Genomic DNA, 22,628 nt, shown 5'->3' with positions numbered 1-22,628 from the left:
CCGAAGGCAGATGCTTAACCATCTGAGCCACCCAGGCGCCCTAATCCTTTGATTTAGAAACATGTTTTTAAAAAAGATAGCACATGGAAATAAATTGTTTTTAATAGAAAAAAGCAGTTACACACACACACACACACACACACACACACCCCTATGTCTACATATATCAAGGACTTTGGGTAAAATCACAGTCCAGAAATCCCCTTGTAAATCTCCTCTTGATAGAATTACAAATTCTCCTAAAATATCCTGTGTCATAATGTTCATTAATTACAAAGTAGTGTATAAAAGTGGTTGGAAATAACCTAAATAAAAGAGGAGGAAACCGATAATTTTTATATACCCATATGATATACCATAGGATTTAAAAAGTTTTCAAATAATATTAATGGCATTAGAAAGTAATTACATTTTCAGATGTGGACCATGTTGAGTAGAAAATATTAAAATATTAACTATATCAAAAAGTGTGTTTCTAGAAAAAAACTGGAAAAATGTATAAAACCATCCACATAATTAGTTGTGATTTTAGTTTGTGTTCAATACCTATTGTCAAGAATAGGTGAATTCTCTATTCATAATTACAGTGTCTTTATAAAGGAAGCTCAAAGTTTAAATGCAGCAGAAACTCCACAAGTCAGCAGTCAGTGGTCAGAGAGCTTGCAGATTTCACTGTCAAAACAGAGTAGTGAAATTGAATCGGGTACAGAGTTAGTAAAAAGGATAATCAAGAAAATAGAAGTTGAAAAATAACTATCAATCAAAAATCAAGGAAGCATGGGCGCCTGGGTGGCTCAGTTGGTTGAGTGACTGCCTTCAGCTCAGGTCATGATCCTGGAGTCCTGGGATCGAGTCCCGCATCGGGCTCCCTGCTCAGTGGGGAGTCCGCTTCTCCCTCTGACCCTCTTCCCTCTCGTGCTCTCTGTCTCTCACTCTCTGTCTCTCAGATAAATAAATAAAATCTTCAAAAAAAAAAAAAAATCAAGGAAGCAGTGAGTAGAGCAGCCAAAACACACCAAACGCAAGTGAACTTCCACGTGAGACATCTATTTTCAGCAAAAAGCTTACTTTTATTTTTGCCAAATAATCTGGCAGTGCAAACCTGTGGGTCCAATAAAGGAATACTAGCCCAGTGTGTTTGAAGTGTGCTTCATTTATGAAAAGAAATTGTCCAATAGGTCATAGTTTTTTCAGATGTTACATGCTGTTGACAGGTTGTTGGACTAAAATAATTTCATACATAGAATGCTTACTCACTTCTGTACTGAAATACATGTATATTAAAAGGGGAATATAACTAAAATTACATATAATTATAAAACCCTACTTTAAAATATTTTAGTGTTTCTGATGTATTCCTTTATAGACTTTTGACATTTTTGTCAGTTTTAAATTAATCTTACTTGAAGTTTGGTTTCTGTTTCTTTTCAAACTTACTATTCTAGTATTTATTTACAATGTATATATTTTGTACCCTAATAACCAACATATAGAATGACTGAAAATATTCTTCCAAATGGATTCTATATTTATTCTATCTACCAAATAATTTTGTACTTTAAGTGAAACAGACCTATAGACTTACATTATATCTTTGCAGATATAAATGTATCTTCAGCCTTCTTGTTTAAGCCTACACACACACACATTTTTATACAGTGGAGTTCTCTTAAGTTATCTGATTAAATATATTTTTAAAATATTGGATATAGATTTCAGAAAGGTTTTCTGAAAGTTTGGTGCAATTTTACAAAGGTAGCATTAGTATTTGAATAGCAATTTAACTGCAGCTTTAATATGTGTATTTTATTAATAGAATGCTGAAAATAATGTTCAGGTATATATGCTTTCATTTTTTTAATGATTTTATTTATTATTTATTTGACAGAGAAATAACAAGAGCAGGAACACAAGTAGGGGGAGTGGGAGAGGGAGAAGCAGGCTTCCCGCCAAGCAGGGAGCCTGATGTGGAGCTCAATCCCAGGACTCTGAGATCATGACCCAAGCTGAAGTCAGACAAGTGCTTAATGGCTGAGCCACCCAGGCACCCCTATATTCTTTCATTTAAAGTCAAAGAGTTTTATGTATATTTACTTAACTAAATATTCCTGCTAATCAGAAAGGCACAGGGTATATAATCTTGAACATAGTTTGTTCTCATAGAATTTATCTAAATAATAATAACCATAATGGTACCATCTAGCAGCTATCAAACTATTAAATGAACCAGGCAACAATTTAACCTCTTTACCTACATTAACCCTTTTCCCTTCATAGTAATTCTCAGGCATATGTTTAATTCCCACTCTTCTGATGAAGGTTCTGTCACAGGTGGGTTAAATAACTTGCCCAAGATTATACTGCATATATGCAGTAAAATGGAATTTGAATGCTAATCAAGAAAACAGAAATTTAACAAGACATGAGTATAAGAGCTTATGAAGTTAATGGTGTAGGAATTATCAGAATGCTATGGCAGATACTATTACAGGGAATCTGTGTGGTCAGTGAGAATGTCCATGTAATTGACATAGTAATCTGAGACCTGACACATGAGAAGGAGCCATTCTTACCTAGATCGGACAGAAGATGACAAGACCAAGTGAACGCCTGGAGATACAAAAACCCTTGGCACAATTTTTCTTTTGTATAATATTTTTTTCAAGTGGTTTGCCCATTGAAATATATCTTAAAAATACTTTATTAAAAAATTTAAGTTAAAAATCCTTTTTATTTTTCATACTTAGCTCAGTAAACCGTTTTTGTGGAATCACTAAGAGGCAGAAGTAAGGAGGAATAGTTATTAGAAGAAAAATCACCCAATAACTTTATTTTTCACTACTTCTGGTGACTTTCTGAAGATTTCAGAATATTTCCAATAATTACTCAATAAGTAAGAAAAATATTTTACATTTATCTGCATATTTCCCACTTCTGACCCTCTGCTTCTCTGTAGAGGATCTAATTTCCATCTGGTATCATTTTCCTTTTGCCTATAATTTTTTTAAGTATTTCTTTTTTTTAAAATTTTTTATTGTTATGTTAATCATCATATATTACATCATTAGTTTTTGATGTAGTGTTCCATGATACATTGTTTGTGCAGAACACCCAGTGCTCCATGCAGAACGTGCCCTCCTTAATACCCATCACCAGGCTAACCCATCCCCCTACCCTCCTCCCCTCTAGAACCCTCAGTTTGTTTTTCAGAGTCCATCATCTCTCATGGTTCATCTCCCCCTCTGACTTACTCTCCTTCATTCTTACCCTCCTGTTATCTTCTTTTTTTTTTCTTAACATATGTTGCATTATTTGTTTCAAAAGTACAGATTTGTGATTCAATAGTCTTGCACAATTCACAGCGCTCACCATAGCACATACCCTCCCCAATGTCTATCACCCAGCCACCCCATCCCTCCCACCCCCCACCACTCAGCAACACTCAGTTTGTTTCCTGAGATTAAGAATTCCTCATATCCCCAATGTCATATGATACATGTCTTTCTCTGATTGACTTATTTCACTCAGCATAACACCCTCCAGTTCCATCCACGTCATTGCAAATGGCAAGATCTCACTCCTTTTGATGGCTGCTTAATATTCCATTGTGTATATATACCCCACCTTCTTTATCCATTCATCTGTCCACGGACATCTTGGCTCTTTCCACAGTTTGGCTATTGTGGACATTCCTGCTATAGACATTGGGGTGCACGTACCCCTTTGGAACCCTACATTTGTATCTTTGTGGTAAATACCCAGTAGTGCAATTGCTGGATCGTATGGTAGCTCTATTTTCAACTGTTTGAGGAACCTCCAACTGTTTTCCAGAGTGGCTGCACCAGCTTGCATTCCCACCAACAATGTAGGAGGGTTCCCCTTTCTCCACATCCCCGCCAACATCTGTCGTTTCCTGACTTGTTAAATTTAGCCATTCTGACTGGTGTGAGGTGCTATCTCACTGAGGTTTTGATTTGGATTTCCCTGATGCCGAGCAATGTTGAGCACTTTTTCATGTGTCTGTTGGCCATTTGGATGTCCTGCCCATTTCTTGATTGGATCATTTGTTCTTTGGGTGTTGAGTTTGATAAGTTTTTATAGATTTGGATACTAGCCCTTTATCTGATATGTCATTTGCAAATATTTTCTCCCATTCTGTCGGTTGTCTTTTGGTTTTGTGGACTGTTTCTTTTGCTGTGCAAAGCTTTTTATCTTGATGAAATCCCAATAGTTCACTTTTGCCCTTGCTTCCCTTGCCTTTGGCGATGTTTCTAGGAAGGAGTTACTGCGGCTGAGGTTGAAGAGGTTGCTACCTGTGTTCTCCTTTAGGATTTTGATGGACTCCTGTCTCACGTTTAGGTCTTTCAACCATTTGGAGTCTATTTTTGTGTGTGGTGTAAGGAAATGGTCCAGTTTCATTCTTCTGCATGTGGCTGTCCAATTTCCCCAACACCATTTGTTGACGAGACTGTCTTTTTGCCATTGGACATTCTTTCCTGCTTTGTCAAAGATAAGTTGACCATAGAGTTGAGGGTCCATTTCTGGGCTCTCGATTCTGTTCCATTGATCTATGTGTCTGTTTTTGTGCCAGTACCATACTGTCTTGATGATGACAGCTTTGTAATAGAGCTGGAAGTCCGCAATTGTGATGCCGCCAGCTTTGCTTTTCTTTTTCAACATTCCTCTGGCTATTCGGGGTCTCTTCTGGTTCCATAAATATTTTAGGATTATTTGTTCCATTTCTTTGAAAAAAGTGGATGGTATTTTGATGGGGATTGCATTGAATGTGTAGATTGCCCTAGGTAGCATTGACATCTTCACAATGTTTGTTCTTCCAATCCATGAGCATGGAACGTTTTTCCATTTCTTTATGTCTTCAATTACTTTCATGAGTATTTCATAGTTTCTGAGTACAGATCCTGTGCCTCTTTGGTTAAATTTATTCCTAGGTATCTTATGGTTTTGGGTGCAATTGTAAATGGGATTGACTCCTTGATTTGTCTCTCTTCTGTCTTGTTGTTGGTATATAGGAATGCCACTGATTTCTGTGCATGGATTTTATATCCTGCTAGTTTACTGAATTCCTGTATGAGTTCTAGCAGTTTTGGGGTGGAGTCTTTTGGGTTTTCCATCTACAGTATAATATCATCTGCAAAGAGTGAGAGTTTGACTTCCTCTTTGCCAATTTGGATGCCTTTGATTTCTTTTTGTTGTCTGATTGCTGTGGCTAGGACTTCTAATGCTACGTTCAATAGCAGTGGTGATAGTGGACATCCCTGCTGCATTCCAGAACTTAGGGGAAAAGCTCTCAGGTTTTCCCCATTGAGAATGATATTGGCTGTAGGTTTTTCATAGATGGCTATTATGATATTGAGGTTTGTACCCTCTATCCCTATACGCTGAAGAGTTTTGATCAAGAAAGGATGCTGTACTTTGTCAAATGCTTTTTCTGCATCTATTGGGAGGATATGATTCTTGTTCTTTCTTTGTTAATGTATTGTATCATGTTGATTGATTTGCGGATGTTGAACCATCCTTGCAGCCCAGGGATAAATCCCACTTGGTCGTGGTAAATAATCCTTTTAATGTACTGTTGGATCCTATTGGCTAGTATTTTGGTGAGAATTTTTGCATCCATGTTCATCAAGGATACTGGTCTGTAATTCTCCTTTTTGATGGCGTCTTTGTCTGGTTTGGGGATCAAGATAATGCTGGCCTCATAAAATGAGTTTGGAAGTTTTCCTTCCTTTTCTATTTTTTGGAACAGTTTCAGGAGAATAGGTATTAATTCTTCTTTAAGTGTCTGATAGAATTCCCCTGGGAAGCCATCTGGCCCTGGGCTTTTGTTTGTTGGGAGATTTTTGATGACTGCTTCAATTTCCTTAGTGGCTATAGGTCTGTTCAGGTTTTCTATTTCTTCCTGGTTCAATTTTGGTAGTTGATACGTCTCTAGGAATGCACCCATTTCTTCCAGGTTATCTAATTTGCTGGCACAGAGTTGCTCATAATATGTTCTTATAATTGTTTGTATTTCTTTGGTGTTGGTTGTGATCGCTCCTCTTTCATTCATGATTTTGTTGATTTGGGTCCTTTCTCTTTTCTTTTTGATAAGTCTGGCCAGGGGTTTATCAATCTTGTTCATTCTTTCAAAGAACCAGCTCCTAGTTTCGTTGATCTGTTCTACTGTTCTTTTGGTTTCTAGTTCATTGATTTCTGCTCTCATCTTTATTATTTCTCTTCTCCTGCTGGGTTTAGGCTTTATTTGCTGTTCTTTCTCCAGCTCCTTTAGGTGTAGGGTTAGGTTGTATATTTGAGAACTTTCTTGCTTCTTGAGAAAGGCTTGTATTGCTATATACTTTCCTCTCAGGACTGCCTTTGCTGTATCCCAAAGATTTTGAACAGTGTGTTTTCATTTTCATTGGTTTCCATGAATTTTTTTAATTCTTCTTTAATTTCCTGGTTGACCCATTCATTCTTTAGGAGGATGCTCTTTAGCCTCCATGTGTTTTGAGTTCTTTCCGACTTTCCTCTTGTGATTGTGTTCTAGTTTCAGAGCATTGTGGTCTGAAAATATGCAGGGATAAACCCAATCATTTGGTACCAGTTGAGACCTGATTTGTGACCTAGGATGTGATCAGTTCTGGAGAATGTTCCATGGGCACTAGAGAAGAATGTGTATTCCGTTGCTTTGGGATGGAATGTAATGAATATGTCTGTGAAGTCCATTTGGTCCAGTGTTTTATTTAAAGTCTATATTTCCTTGTTGATCTTTTGCTTAGATGATCTGTCCATTTCAGTCAGGGGGGTGTTAAAGTCCCCCACTATTATTGTATTGTTGTTAATGTGTTTCTTCGCTTTTGTTATTAATTGCCTTATATAATTGGCTGCTCCCATGTTAGGGGCATAGATATTTACAATTGTTAGAACTTCTTGTTGGATAGACCCTTTAAGTAGGATATAGTGTCCTTCCTCATCTCTTATTACAGTCTTTCTTTTAAAATCTAATTTGTCTGATATAGGGATTGCCACCCCAGCTTTCTTTTGCTGTCCATTAGCATGGTAAATGGTTTTCCACCCCCTCACTTCCAATCTGGGGGTGTCTTTGGGTCTAAAATGAGTCTGTTGTAGACAGCATATTGATGGGTCTTGTTTTTTAATCCAATCTGATGGCCTATGACTTTTGATTGGGGCATTTAGCCCATTTACATTCAGGGTAACTATTGAAAGGTATGAATTTAGTGCCATTGTATTGCCTGTAAGCTGACTGTTAGTGTATATTGTCTGTGTTCCTTTCTGATCTGTGCTTTCGGCTCTCTCTTTGCTTAGTGGACCCCTTTCTATATTTCTTGGAGAGCTGGTTTCCTGTTTGCAAATTCCTTAATTTTTGTTTGTTCTGGAAGCTATTTCTCCTTCAATTTTCAATGACAGCCTAGCTGGATATAGTATTCTTGGCTGCATATTTTTCTCGTTTAGTGCTCTGAAGATATCTTGCCAGTCCTTTCTGGCCTGCTAGGTCTCTGTGGATAGGTCTGTTGCCAGTGTAATATTTCTACCATTGTAGGTTACAGATCTCTTCTCCCAAGCTGCTTTCAGGATTTTCTCTTTGTCTCTGAGACTTGTACGTTTTACTATTAGTTGTCGGGGTGTTGACCTATTATTATTGATTTTGAGAGGGGTTCTCTGTGCCTCCTGGATTTTGATGCCTGTTTCCTTCCTCACATTAGGGAAGTTCTCTGCTATTATTTGCTCCAATATACCTTCTGCCCTCTCTCTCTTTCTTCTTCTTCTGGGATCCCAATTATTCTAATGTTGTTTCGTCTTATCGTATCACTTATTTCTCAAATTCTGCCCTCATGATCCTGTAGTTGTTTATCTTTTTCTCAGCCTCTCTATTTTCCATCATTTGGTCTTCTATATCGCTGATTCTCTCTTCTGCCTCATTTATCCTAGCAGTTAGTGCCCCCATTTTTGATTGCACCTCATCAATAGCCTTTTTGATTTCGACTTGGTTAGATTTTAGTTCTTTTATTTCTCCAGAAAGGGTTTCTCTAATAACTTCCACGCTTTTTTCAAGCCCAGCTAGTATCTTTAAAGTCATGATTCTGAGCTCTAGGTCCGACATTGTACTAATGTCCGTATTGAGTAGGTCCCTGGCTGATGGTACTACCTCTTGTTCTTTTTGCTGAGGTGATTTTTTTCGACTTGTCATTTTGTCCAGAGGAGAATAGATGAATGAGAAAACAAAATGCTAACAGGTTAACAACGTCCCCAGCAAATATACTCTACAGAAATCAGAAAAAACCTGAAACCAGGGGAAAAGAAAAGGAAAGAAAGAAAAAAGAAAGAGGAAAAGAAAAAGAAAAAAGATAAAAACAAAAACAGAATACAAAAAAAGCAGAATATGATCAAATATGATCAGGCTAGTGCATAGATCAGTGCCACACACTAGATTTTTGGTGTATTTTGGTCTGTTAGAAAAAAGTGCCTCCTAAAATTTTAAAGGAAGAAAGACATATATGTACAAAGTAAGGGTTGATATAATGAAGGGATGGAAGATGACTGTAAAGATGAAAATTATAAAAGATTTTATAAAAGGAATTGATAAGTTGTTTGAAGAAAGAAAGAAGATTAAAAAAAAAAGAAAAAAGGGAGAGAATGTGATCAGGCAGGAGACTAGAACAAAGCCATACACTAGTGATTTAGGGTATATTTTGATATGTTAGAAGAAAGTGTATCTCAAAATTTTAAAGAGAACAACTTATATATATATGTCAAAAATAAGGGTAACTACTATGAAGGGATAAATTATGACTCTAAAAATGAAAAATAAAAAATGTTTTTCTTTAAAAAAGGGATTGATAAGATGTTGGTTGAAAAAGGGAAAAATTAAAAAAAAACAGTTAAAAGAATTAACTTTGATGAACTAATGAATCATGGTAAAATAAAGCCATGAATTCTATGTGCCGTATTCCCCTAGCGCTGGAGTTCTCCTGTTCTCCTTGATCGGTAAACTTGGTCTTGCCTTGCTGGCTGTTTGTGATCTTCTTGGGGAGGGGCCTGTTGCCGTGGTTCCCAAATGTCTTTGCCGGAGGCTGAATTGCCCCGCCCTTCTCGGTCCGCGCTAAGTAATCTGCTCGGGTTTGCTCTCAGGAGCTTTTGTTCCCTGCAAGCTCTCGGTACAGCTTTGGAGGACCAGGGCGAAAATGGTGGCCTCCCAATCTCCACCCAGAGGAGCTGAGAACTCGGGGCCCCGCTCCTCAGTGCGCCCCCAGAGAAAAGCAGTCACTCCCGTCTCCCCGGTCTCCAGCCGCACTCCGTGCTCACCAGGCCTGTGACCGAGTGTTTCTATGTCTGGCACCCGACCCCGTGTGGAGTCTCCAAACCCAGCAGATCCCTGCGGTGCGCTCCCGCGCCGCTCCTCCCGGGGGAGGAAGGGGAGTCTCCCCGGCTCTGCCGCTTGTTGGGTCCCTGCTGGAGGAGCAGTGGCCCGACTGGGCCGCGGATCACAGTTTATGGCCACCCCGAGCTGAGAGCCCGCGCCTCGGCTCCGTCTCTGCAGCCGGCTTCCCCGCTCCGATCCCTGGGAGCTCTGCCGCACTCAGGCACCCCCGGTCTTTCTGTGACCCCGAGGGTCCTGAGACCACACTGTCCCGCGAGGGTTCCACCCCCCGCTTAGCCACTGCAGCGACGTTCCCTCCGCGGAGCCGACTTCTAAAAGGTCCGATTTTGTGCTCCGCGGCTCTAGCACTTGCCAGAAGCTGCCGACGGAGGCCCCCTCCCCCGCTGTCTATCCTCCCGAATATCACCTCGGATTCACTTCTCCGCACGTCCTACCTTCCAGTAAGTCGTCACTTCTCTGTTCGGAGAGTTGTTGCTACTCTCCTCTTTGATCTCCTGTTGAGTTCATGGGTGTTCAGAATGGTTTCATCCCTATTCAGCAGAATTCCTGAGACCAGACGAAATCTAGGTCTCCTACTCCTCCGCCATCTTGCTCTGCCCCCCTTTAAATATTTCTTATAGCCAAGTTCAAAGTTCAAATGGAATGACTACTCTCAGCTTATGTTTGTGTGAGAAAGTATTTTGCCTGTGTTTTGCCTACGTTTTTGAGAAATCTATTCAGACATTATAGAAATCTGTGTTTACAGTGCTACATTTAAAGATGTTCCTCCATCGATCCCTGGTGTGTAGTTCCTACCCAAAACTCTTAGTATCACTTTTCATTATTCCTCATTATGAAAGGTTTCTTTTTCTCCAGCTTCAGCATTTTAAATTTTGATTTTCAGAAGTTTGACTATGTTGCGCCATTTTTTTATTTTTTACATCTTTCAGAGTTTCTGGAAAACTCTTGAGAGTTTGGGACAAAGATTTCTTAGGGAAAATACAAAGAATGAATGGGAACAGGAACAGTGATAAATTGACAAATTCCTAAAAGTTACAAACTCTGGCCCTTGTAAAGACATTCTTAAGACAAAACTATAAGACAAAAAAATAAGACAAGCCATAAACTGGGCAAAGATATTCACAATGCATATCTGTCAAAGTCATACTCTGACTGGAAAATGAGATAAACTTCCTCAAAGGTTAAGTGAATGACTGATAGTACATGAAAAGATGTTCATCATCATTGATTAGGGAAGCACATAATAAAACTACAATATGGCACACTACATATTCACTAAAAGGATTATCAGAGATGCACAAGAAAGGATGTAGACAAACTTTCTTTCCTTGATGTAAAATTTCATACCCATTTTATCCAACATCATAGCTGTTTCTTAAAAGTTCAACATACACATACCACATGACTCAGCAATTCCACTCTGGTATTTACCAAGAAGAAATGGAAACATGCTTCCACAAAAAAATTAGAATTTTATATCATCTTTATTCTTAGTAGCCCCACACTAGAAACTACCTGGATATCCATCAAAAAGCAAATACTCAAAATGTGATATATCCATACAAAGTAATACTACTCAGTAATAAATGCCAGCCAGCTACTAATCTATACAACAGAGGATGTATACTGATCTCCATGAGCTGAATTAAAGAAGCCCAACACGAAGAATATATACAGTATGACTCATTTATCTCTAGAAAAGACAAATCTAATGTATGGTACTAAAATATGTCCCTTTTTGCTCTGGCTGAAGATCATTCAGAATTGACATGGAACGGACAAACGGAACTTTGTGTTGATGGAGCTATTCCATATTTTGATTGTGGTTATGAATGCATGGGTGTATATATTTGTTAAAGTAAATTGAACGATACAATTAAAATGTATATCTTTTATTAAAGCTATACCTAAACAAAGTTAATTTTAAGAGACTGCACAGATCTTTGTATTACATATGTTGTTGCCTATTAAAGTCCAACAACTATAGATTTTGTTCGTATAGAAAACATTGGGTTATGTTTCCAATGTTGATCATCTTTTAATCATTTCCTATTTTTCATATCTCCTATGTGACATTTTCTTTCAGTCTGACAACTTCACTGCCTCTTAAACTTTCCCTAAGTTTCATCCTTAAGAATCTCTATACTTCTGAAAAGAAAAAAAAAAATCTCTACACTTCTGTTTACTTGGTTTCCTATTCACTGAGGGTAAATATAGAAAAGGTTGAAGGAAATATGAAGCAAGAGGGTGTGTTTAAAAAAAAGTTTGAGGAAAGGAGGAAATAAGTTATTGAATTTTTTTCACAAAGGCAAAAATAAACTAGAAATTTTTGTGTAATCAAGAAGTAAAGGAAAGAAACAAATAGTTTAACAAAGAAGAGCCTGGTGATAGAGATCTCTAGAGTAATGATAATTAAGTGGATAGGTTAAAAAAAATTAGTAATGCCTCCTTTGAGAAAATCACGAGACTTACTATATGACATACACATACATATAAAAGTAGTAAGACCCTGGGTATTCATTCATGTAAGTTTTTCATTGAAAATCTATGTTTTTAAAGTTTCTAATTTGACCTGTCACCAGCCACTCGAGCCACTCAGTCAAGTTGCTTACTTTGTCTGGGATTCAGTTATTCAATCTATATTGTGAAGGGGAAAGGGGCTTTAAGTCAGACTCAAATTTTCAAGTAAGAGGAAAATGTATAAATTCTAGAACACCAAGTCAAAATTTCTATAAATCTTGCCTGTCTTTCCCTATTTTAAAATTAGTTGTAATAGGACAGTTAAATGGAACACAGCTTTGCTCAGGCAGATACTTTTAAGTTTTGATGTTAGCAGATACATACTTAGTGATGCAGAATAACAGAGCAAGCCTGAGATTTACAGTCAAATAAAATTCATAGGGCTAGTTTTAGTAGAGCTTTATTCTTTCATACAACTTTTTACTTGTTTATACGCAGTATTATACAAATTGGTGGTCACTTTCTGCAGACAATTTAATGTATTCTGATTGCTCAGTAATGTACTAATATAACTGCTCAAGTGTTTTTTTAAAACTACCCAATGAATAAAGTGGCTACAAATTTAGAACCTGGAAGAACTCCTGCAGGAGTTTCTAAACTTTGGGTATTTGAGACTAGCTACCCACTAAGATGGGGTCTTAAACTGTAACTTATCTAGACTGATATTGCAATGGGCTTTTTCTAGAAGATCCACGGTGCTGCATAATAGGTCAAAATCCATGTTTCAAATTTAGTACTAGTAATGGAGATGCAGGGGTTTATCCCTTCATAGAGGAGATCGATCTCAATATTAGCTTAGTTACTGGAATAGAGAGTATATTTAGCACAATTGTATGGAGATTATGTTCTTTCTTGCCTTAATATCCTTAACCTTGTGATTTTGAAATAAATGTTTAATCATTTGTCAAAATCTTACATTTTGGCTTTGGCTCCTAGCCCTTTAACACCATGATTTTTTCCTTCAAAACTAAGGATGGATATATAAAAATCACCACTTCACAGGCAAAGCAGTTGTCTCTAGCAACATTCTTAAACAAATATTAAATAGCCACAGCAGTTGACTCATTCATAAATCTCAGGGAATTTCAGTCAATAGTGACTCCAATACCTATTTGAGATTGATGCTGGGAGTCATTAAAATAAAGCGGTGTTAGTATCACTGTTGTTTATCTTAAATTAGGTGACTGCAGTTATTCTCATAATCCTAGAAGATACTCAAAACAATAGAAACGCTCATTCTCCTACTTTGCCTGGAACTTTCGCCTCTCTGAATTATCCACTACCGTGAAAGGCTTCATATCTGCCTGGGCTACTGCATTATCAAATGTGTATCTGGTCAAAAGTTTGCATCAAAATACCTCTTGATGGGATCCATTGCATTATTAATCTTTGAAGTAAATGACCCGTGTGTCCATGTCACTGGCAAATACAAGGCAGTTTCGGAGGGTGCTATGCAATTTCTCAGATTGATGATAACCTCAACTTTTTCCTGTTCTGGAATATATTCACAAATGCATAGGCAGTGTCAAGATCAACACCAACTCTAGTTTTCTTTGACATAGCTCCCAGGGAAATTTAGTACGACATGTGGGAGAAAATAGATACCAGGCTGACACTGAATAAGAATAGAAATTAAATTTTAGAGGACTAAATTTATTGTAAAAATATTCTCTAATTGTACTGTTTATAGATTCTTTAATCCAACATTATTATTTTAAACATCAATGAGGCTCTTAATTATAAAATTTAGCTTGTAAAGGCCAAGCCAATCAGTTATTGGTAAAGCATCTGATGTCTTAGTTTCAATCCAAGGGTTACTTATAAACAAAGCACGACTTTGGTAAGTTCTGAGAAATAATATTACTTTAATTCAAACATAAAAAACTATTTTGAATTTCAAATTGTAGACTAATTCTGAAAAGTACAAAAGGATGGCACATGTTTTTAAAATAGTTTCTGGAGAGTTCATCACAATTTGAAATACCTGTGATTTTCTATGGATAAGACTTATGAAATACAGAATTTGAAGAACTCATTATAACTAACACATACTTTACCCAGTTTTAGGAAAATTTAAAAATACTAAATTGCTTTTCACTAGAGAGAAAAAATTCAATTCACTGCCTATCACAATTTAATCAAATGAGTCAATACCATAGCAAATTTACACATCTATTTTTGCCATGTAATCAACATTCAAAAACATAAGCCATAATGTCTTTATCTTATTTATTTTACATAAAAGGAATGAGATTTATTTTTGAGAACTTCTGAAACAATAACTCATCCAATATTAATGCATGACTTATGTTGATAATAAACAGTTCCATGGTTGATAGAGTATGTGTGATTTGCTTACTATTGCTCTCTGTGATGTCTAGAAGTAACCACATGCTTAATAAACGGATCACTTAATTTACCCAATAGACACTAAATAATTCCCTAGTATATTCCAACTACAGCCAGAACAGTATTACCAACCCTGACAGAACTCACTCTTTGCCTCAAGCTTTTCCCAGTAGCTTCAGCAGTAAAAGGACAATGGGGAAGTAGAAAAACAGGTATGACTAGGCAATATCACATCTCAAATTTGGGTGGCATGTATTTTGGAAGTTGAATTTAATAGCTTATGAGCTAGAGGAGGGGAAAATAGGATTTATATTTTGACTTTGTTACTTTCATTTCTAACACTGGACTTCATTAGGTAGGAACATAAAATTTCTTTAATGAATCTTAAATCTGATGAATTGTATCCTCTATTATGTAATGAAAAATGGTTTTAGGTAGATGTTGGACAGTACAAAGTATACTGGTTTCTTGCCGCCAAGAGCTTAAGCACCTGTCACTAAAAAGATTCAAATAACTGGTCTCTTTTTAGGGGTATTTAAAATGGATTCATATTTAGGTGGGAAGGATGGACAAGAAGATCTATATAAAACCTCACATCTAGTGATTTCTGTTATCTATTGCCAATTTATAAATATCAAGTTCTTTGGTGAAAAATGTCCCTTTCTGGAATGGATTTAAATGGTTATGATAATATGATCTATTTTTTATGATCTAATTAGTTGTTAAAATATGCCATTTAGAACAATGAACATGGCAATACTGTTTAAGCCACATGCTAATAGTAACTGTGCTAATGACCTACCTTTCAGCATACATAGAAAGTAGGACTCTCCCCTATTTTAAAAATACACTTACCTTTACATTCAAGTGATCTAATGGAATAATATTTCTATAGACTATTATGTGCAAAGTCTTGTTTTATGCACTGTGGGGGAATCAAAAATGAGAATGTAGGGATTCTTAACCCAAGGGATTAATTTTGTAAATTGCTTGCACTTCCATTTAAAACAGTCAACCCTTTCATTCTTCTGACTAATCAATAGATATAAACAAAAACCAATTTGCACTGTCAGAGTTGCTTTAGCTAGTGCCTAGTTTGCTGTGAGGCTGTTATTTATCTCACTTTTAGAAAAAGAATCCATGATTCATGCTAAACAAATTTAGATTAAAAACAGCTATCTACTCTTCTATTAAAATATGTAATCATACTAATTTCATCAGATTCCTGAAAGGTGTTTTATGGAACCAATCAATGGGAAAATGGATATAATTATAAAATTAGAGTTTTGCTGTATTTTACATAGAAGCCTTATTCCAATAGATTAATACCTGTTATGAAGTATTAAATCTTCATGATTCTAACAGTTACATCAATAACTCATTGTGAAGCATTTCTCCAGTGAAGGTTTGAGTAATGAAAAGTTGTTAAATTTTAACTACTTAAAATATGTGTACCTTTCAGCATTTTTTCTTTTAAATTTCCTAGATTTAAATCAAGGAGTACAAACCAGGTTGAACTTCAATTACTAAAATACTGTTTTTTTTTTATTATTATTTCTGGGTAGAAAATATAACCTGGCTTGAAAAAGAGAATAGTGAATAATATTTGAAATAAAATTCCCTTTTAAAACATCAAAACAGATAATTGGTTCTTCCTCATGCTGCTGTTGTCTCTCTGGAGGCTGCAGGCTTAAATGACACTGATTATACCTGTTACTCTGATGTATTATTCATGAAATTGGTGATAGAGCATTTTCAAACAGCCTGTCATTTTCCATTACATTCCATCAAAGAGCCATATGCTGCTCTCCCAGTGTATTGATACCGAGGCATACTTAACATATTCCAGCATATGGACATATTATAGGCTTTCTGATGAGCTTCTGAAAATACTTATGCAGTGCTTTCAATGGCTTTTATGATTTTGCAGTGCTTTGACTAACAGGCTTCCACAAAGGAGGGCAAGGGTAGCTTCCAGATATTAGACCTCAGGTAGAACACTAAAGCTTTCTTGACTTTTCCTTACCTGTCAAATGGGGTTAACAAGGTGGTGTGAATATGAAATACAAGTGTGTGAATCCTCTCAGCGTCTGTTGGAACAATGATGTTCACTAAATGCTAATTGTACCAGCTAGATTTCCAGTAGTTAGGTAATAATAGAAGCATAAAGGAATTTTCAGAGAGGTAAAAATGCACTTCAGAATTTTAATGACTGAAAGCTGTGCATATTTATTTTGGAGCAGTCAACATTTTACAAAATATGTTCTTCCACAGTTTAGAATGTCGGCCACTAGCCCGCTCAGTTAACGTATAGGAATTCTTGTGGCTAGGAGCCTGGCATATTTTTAAAAATCTAACTCCATTTAGCTACACTGGAGACTTTTTTTCTGGCTTGTCAATGGCATGTGCCTTTGGATGATAATATTTATTTCCATGTTTATATTACTCTGAAACCAAGGTTACATTTTTTATCAGTTGGAAACACAGTCAGATTAGGTTTGATTAGTAAAATAGGAACTTCTTTCGCCTCACCCTGCTTTTGATGATCAGTTGACAATGGTTGCAAAGAATTCATATGCTGCTGACCCCCTACCTAAGCACATTAAAGATTTATTGGTTTTAAGATTAAGAAAATAACCAATGTCTTTAGACACACAATATCTTTTAAAACCTAATAAAGTTATCTCAACTTTGCATTTTGGGATTATTCTCATTGCTTTTGCAGGCAGAAATGAATATCATCTCACCAAATGGAAAACAAAGTCTAAAAATATACTAGATAAATCCCTTTAGAGTGAAAATGCAGGAAGACAATTTGTCTGCTAATAATCTGGAGCTCAAATGGTGGGTTTACAAGAAGTTAATATCAGAGGATAAGTACTTGATGTGACAGTACATGGATTTTTTTCAGTTTAAGCCCAGCTTGGCTTCTACTAAGAAAGTATTTGAGATAAAGAAATTTGAAAATTAGAAAGGCAATAGATTTGCATATAATGGTTGTAGCACCCATCAACTGAAATCTATTACTATGAATCACTGATATTTACCAGAATAGAGATTTATGGCTGAGACTGCTACAGAGCGCAGTAAAGGTTTCATTTTTATAATACAGTTGGCCTCAGAGAATGTTTATATAGTAAACTGTTTTTCTTTTCATAATGACTTGAAAGCTATTACATTTGAGTCACATAAAGTGACAGAAAATATTGTCTATTTGACCCATGGTAAGAATGACAAATCACAGAGGCCAGAATGCATGTATATGCATGACGAATTATATGGACAATACATACGTTATATTATACATATATACACACACACATACACATACCATATGGGCTACAGATAGAGTTGTATATACAAAACATTGGGTTTTCTTTTTCCTGAAAATGAAGGTAGCAGTAACAGAGCTCGATTCATTGTAAGAGGCAATCATAAAATCTTTAATATATGTTTGCATGCATGTCTATACATATGCATACATGGAGTTATACCCTATATTTGCCTTATAAATTTGTTCATGTTTTACAGTAGAGAGATCTGTAAACTTTATGTACTCTGATCATTTGTCACTCCAGCCTTCAAAATCATTCTTAGCAAGAATGACCGAGAAATTCAGTATCTGAGATTCTGTCAATTGATCTGTGCTGTATTACTGAGTTGTTTTGTTTTTACAGTTAAGTCTGTATATAAAATGCATGTTACTTTTTAGAACTGATATAGTAATGTTAACTTTTTTCCCATCTGTAGATTTTGGAGTTCTTATTCACTGAATTTATGAATATTGTAACAAATGGCATTTAACATATGAACTATCACTTTATAGTTTACTTGATTAGTGTTTTGGAATATCATGATTAATGTATTTTCAAATTAACTCCATACATTATCAAAATCAAAGACAATTTTAAGTATGTTTAGCAAAGTTTGCATTGCACAAAAGATAGTAATTAGAACATTTAACTCCTTTCATTAAAATTCAGGTTTTACTTCATCTGATGTTTACATTTGGACACTATCTTTTATAGTGTCTCTCAAATGTTGATTAGGTCCTTCATTTTGTCTGTTTTCTGTAAGATATTGGTCTGCTTCTGACAGGTGTGAAAAGATAAAGATATGTAGCTGCAGTTCACATCTCAGTAGCTTTCCTGCCATTTAGGCTGTCTCCTATCCATTTTGGAGGTGAATGGCTCCCCACCAGCATTTCTCTGCCTTTCTGAGTATCTGGGAGATACACATTCCGAGCTAGAAGCTGAGATCAAACACCAAGAGTTGCCTACATCACAGCCTTGGGCTATCTTTTCAGGACACTGGTTTCATGCTCAATATTCTCATGTGCTTTTCTCAGCAATTATTGAAGTTATGTGGTTTTTCTCCTGTACTCTGTTAGCGTGGTGATCTCCATCAAATAATTTTTAAATATTAAGCTATTCTTGGGATAAGCCTACTTGTTCAAGACATTATTCTTGGTATATACTGTTGTATTTCCTTGGATAATATAAGGATTTTTAGAGGCTCACAAGGGATGTTAGTCTGTACTTTTGTAATATTGTAAGGGAATGCAGTACTCTCTCTCTTACCCTCTAGGTTCATCGCTAGGGCCCATGCACCAAATGGATAAAACACAGATTAACAACAAAAAAGGCAGGTTTACAGGCTTATGTGAGCAATTTCAAAGACGAATGTGGCCCAAGGGGCCAGCCAGATGGTTGAGGCTTACATACCACATTAGGCTAAATAAAAGGGGTTGGGGACTTCTAGACAGGCGGAGGGGTTAGGAGGAGAGCAGAGAGAACATATGGTAAATAAGCATAGCCTTGCTGTGCAGGCAGAGTCTCTCAGTTGTCTGAGCAGCTCTGACACAATGGAATTCACAAGTGAAGTTTGTAGAAAAAAGTAGAAGCTTTTTTTTTGGTTTAACAAAAGGGGAATCTTATATTTTTAGGCGGCGGGGGCGGGGGGAGAGAAATAAAGCTTTCCCTGTTTCCACTAGTTTCCCATTTTCTTTAACTCAAAATAATCCATACCCTAAAAGAGACATGTTTGGGGATAGCCTATGCAGGTAACCTTCAATATCAGGTACTGGCATCAAGGTTAAGCTGACATATTAACACAAGTTCGATTGTTTCCCTACTGTTCTATTTTCTGGAAAAATAAACTGATTTTGGTATCTTTTCTTAAACATTTGATAGAATTTACTGGAAAAACCATTTAAATTTGGAGTTTGTCATAATTTAATGTGTTGGGTTACTTACATTAGTTTCATATTGTCCTATTATTCATGACTGGATGCATGAGATTTCTCATAACAATTTTAAAATATACAATTCAGTGGATTGAAGTATACTTACCATTCTGTGTAATCACTACCAGTTTCCAGTTCATATTTACCACCCCCCACCAAAAAAACCATGCTCAATAAGCACTCATTCCCTATTATCATCCCAGCCCCCGAAAACCATTCACTTGGGTACTGTAGTCTATTTTCCAGAGCCTGACAGAGATTCTGAAAATTTAGCTTGATTTATTTCTTGACTTTAAGATCAATAATGTCTCACCTTTCAGGAGTCCTTATAATTTAGAATTTGAGGTTTGAATTTTTTTTATCTTTATAGCAAAGTTGGGAGTGATGCATAATTATCTGCAACAGTTAATAAAACCAAATTTCTGTGAGATTGGGACTTTGTCATTGTCTGCTATGACAAAAACATTAAGCCAATACCTTTTTTATAATTTTATTTTTATTTATTTTTAAAGTTTTTTTTTAAATTTATTTGACAGAGAGAGACACAGCGAGAGAGGGAACACAAGCAGGGGGAGCAGGAGAGGGAGAAACAGGCTTCCCGCCAAGCAGGGAGCCCGATGTAGGGCTCGATCCCAGGACCCTGGGATCATGACCTGAGCCGAAGACAGAGGCTTAACGACTGAGCCACCCAGGCGCCCCTAAGCCAATACCTCTTATGAGCTATATGGTATCCTAGGAGATGTACATTATTTCTTATATTCATAACATGAATTTCGAACTCAGAATTTCCATCCTCGTTTTAGTATAGCTTCCTCAAATTACATTTGCATAATATTTCAGAGGTGAATAGGTCTAATCTGCACTTTATAGTTGAGAAACTAATGTACACATGTGGCCTAGATCACAAGGGTAAGATGAACACTTAGAGTTTAAATTCACATCTCCAACTTCTAAATAGTTTTTACTCTACTGTCTGACTTAACCACACACCCACCATTTATACACTACTCTATTAAAATGCTATCAAACGTTCTTCCCCATATAAGATGATTTGTCTATGTTGTGTATAATTTAGCAACAGCTAGCTAATTATCATTGATTTCAGAGAATTAGCTTATGTCACCTGAATATTGAAGTATTTCTAGCAGAACAAAGCAGGATGCAACTTGAAATACACTTGATGGTCTTTGCAGGGTATTCTTTTCTAAGCAGAAAAAGCTTTTGATTTCAAGTTTGATTTTGAAGCAGTAATATCTCCACTAGTAAAAGTGTCAGCTTCGTGGTGGATAATGTAGTGATGTACATGAAATGTAATAGTGGCAAGATGTTTCTTGGGCTTTTTATTATAAATATTGTATAAATGTTGACCTCTACCCAGCCCCTTGGAGATTTAGGTGTCTGTTTGAATATCCCAGACAGATTGTCATACCACTATATTCTCATACGTGCCTTTTGAAATTGTGCTCTTAAAAATGACACCATTTATAGAACCCATAAAGAGCATTTCTCTGGAGTTTTAGGTGATCCTAGTGAAATATTGAAAAGTATGACATATTATTAAGTAGTATTAGAACTTTCCTCTAGGCAGTTATATAAGGGGTTTAAGAAGTATTTAAACATCAAATCAGCTGGCCCTTTAAGTTCTCCCTAAATATGTGATAGAAGATGTAATCTATAGAGATTGTAACAATTTACATTCAAATGATTGTTTTCTACTTCAGATTAAGATAGGTTTCCTATTTTCTGTAATATTTTATCATTTAGTAAAATTGAGCATTGGGTTCTATCTTTGAAACTAGTTTTCCCCAACACATTGTAAAAGGCACTTTTTCTTTTTTGCTCTTAAGGCTATTAATATCATAAGCAGAACAGGGGGAGATATAGAAATATTTCAAACCAGAAAGTTAAATATTAATGGGAATTCATCCCAGTTCACCAAAGTGATAATGTGTTGAGTGGTGTTAGCACTTTTGGAGACATCGAATGATTATCAACAGACAAGAGAATAAACCATTTTTTTGTAAGGTATTTTAGGCATAATTTTTGGCACCTAGCATTCCCTTTTCCTATTTCCTTAGCCCAATTCCCTTATCTTCTGGTAAATCTTGTGAGGTACCCAGTCTCAATACTTTTATTCTCTAGATCAGTTTATTTAGAACTACCTGACTGGTTAGAAGATTGTTAGAAGTTCAAAGAAGGGGATCCTTGATGTGATTGGGGCTAGAGAAGTATAAACCAGTTAATAATCAAATATTGGAATATTGCACACATGTATGCAACAGCTTGATGGTTAACCACATTTCCTGGGGCCATCTAGAATAAATTCTCCATCAAAGGCAAAAATTTGAAAGCCATCAAGAATTACATGGCTATAGAATGAGGTAGTTGAATAGCCATAGAGAACAAACTGAAATCTCTCAAGTCTTAGCATAAATAGTCTAAACCATAGAACGTTCCTAGATTTGTTTTAAAAGCATTTTTATAACATATGCGGAGCAAGAATACTTTACGCAAATACCAGTGTTGGTTTGTTTCCAAAGGAAGAGGGAATGTGATTTGCAGCTTCATCAGTTCTCCTATGTGAAGATTTTGGATATTTATCAGGTAAGAGAATCTGAGAATTACAAAAGAGATTAAGGATTTGTAGTGTTATTTCCAACACTGTAATAATGTATTCTTGGCAACTAGAGAAGTCCCTTCTTCCTTGAGTGACAACTCATTTGTCTTGATTGGATATGCTGTAATTTACCACCCAAATGGGTTCCATGTAAGGGAAAACTAGTTGCTGTCCCTACAGCAAAGGCATAGTTTACAGTCTTATAGACTCAGATTAGATTTGGGTAACAAAGCATCCTGGGAAACTTTGTAAGAACTCTAGAAGAGTTACAGGGATTTGCTAATTTAAACTGGCAATGATTTATAGAATATTTGGGATTGAGAAAGAATGGAATCCAGATTGAGATGAAGTTATCCATATGATTTCAGTAGTTAGGCAATGGATTGAAATTTCAGACTCAGGAAGTTAGGACCAGTTATTTTCTAAAAAAAAGCGGTTTTAGTTACATAAATCAAAGAATGCTAAATAATATTAGTGTATCAAAAACTTTGTTGTAC

Source organism: Eumetopias jubatus, unplaced genomic scaffold (genome assembly GCF_037043125.1).
Source record: "Eumetopias jubatus isolate StellerSeaLion01/CBP00866 unplaced genomic scaffold, mEumJub1_p1.0 scaffold_16, whole genome shotgun sequence".
NCBI classification, from domain to species: domain Eukaryota; kingdom Metazoa; phylum Chordata; class Mammalia; order Carnivora; family Otariidae; genus Eumetopias; species Eumetopias jubatus.
This window is presented reverse-complemented; position numbering follows the sequence as displayed.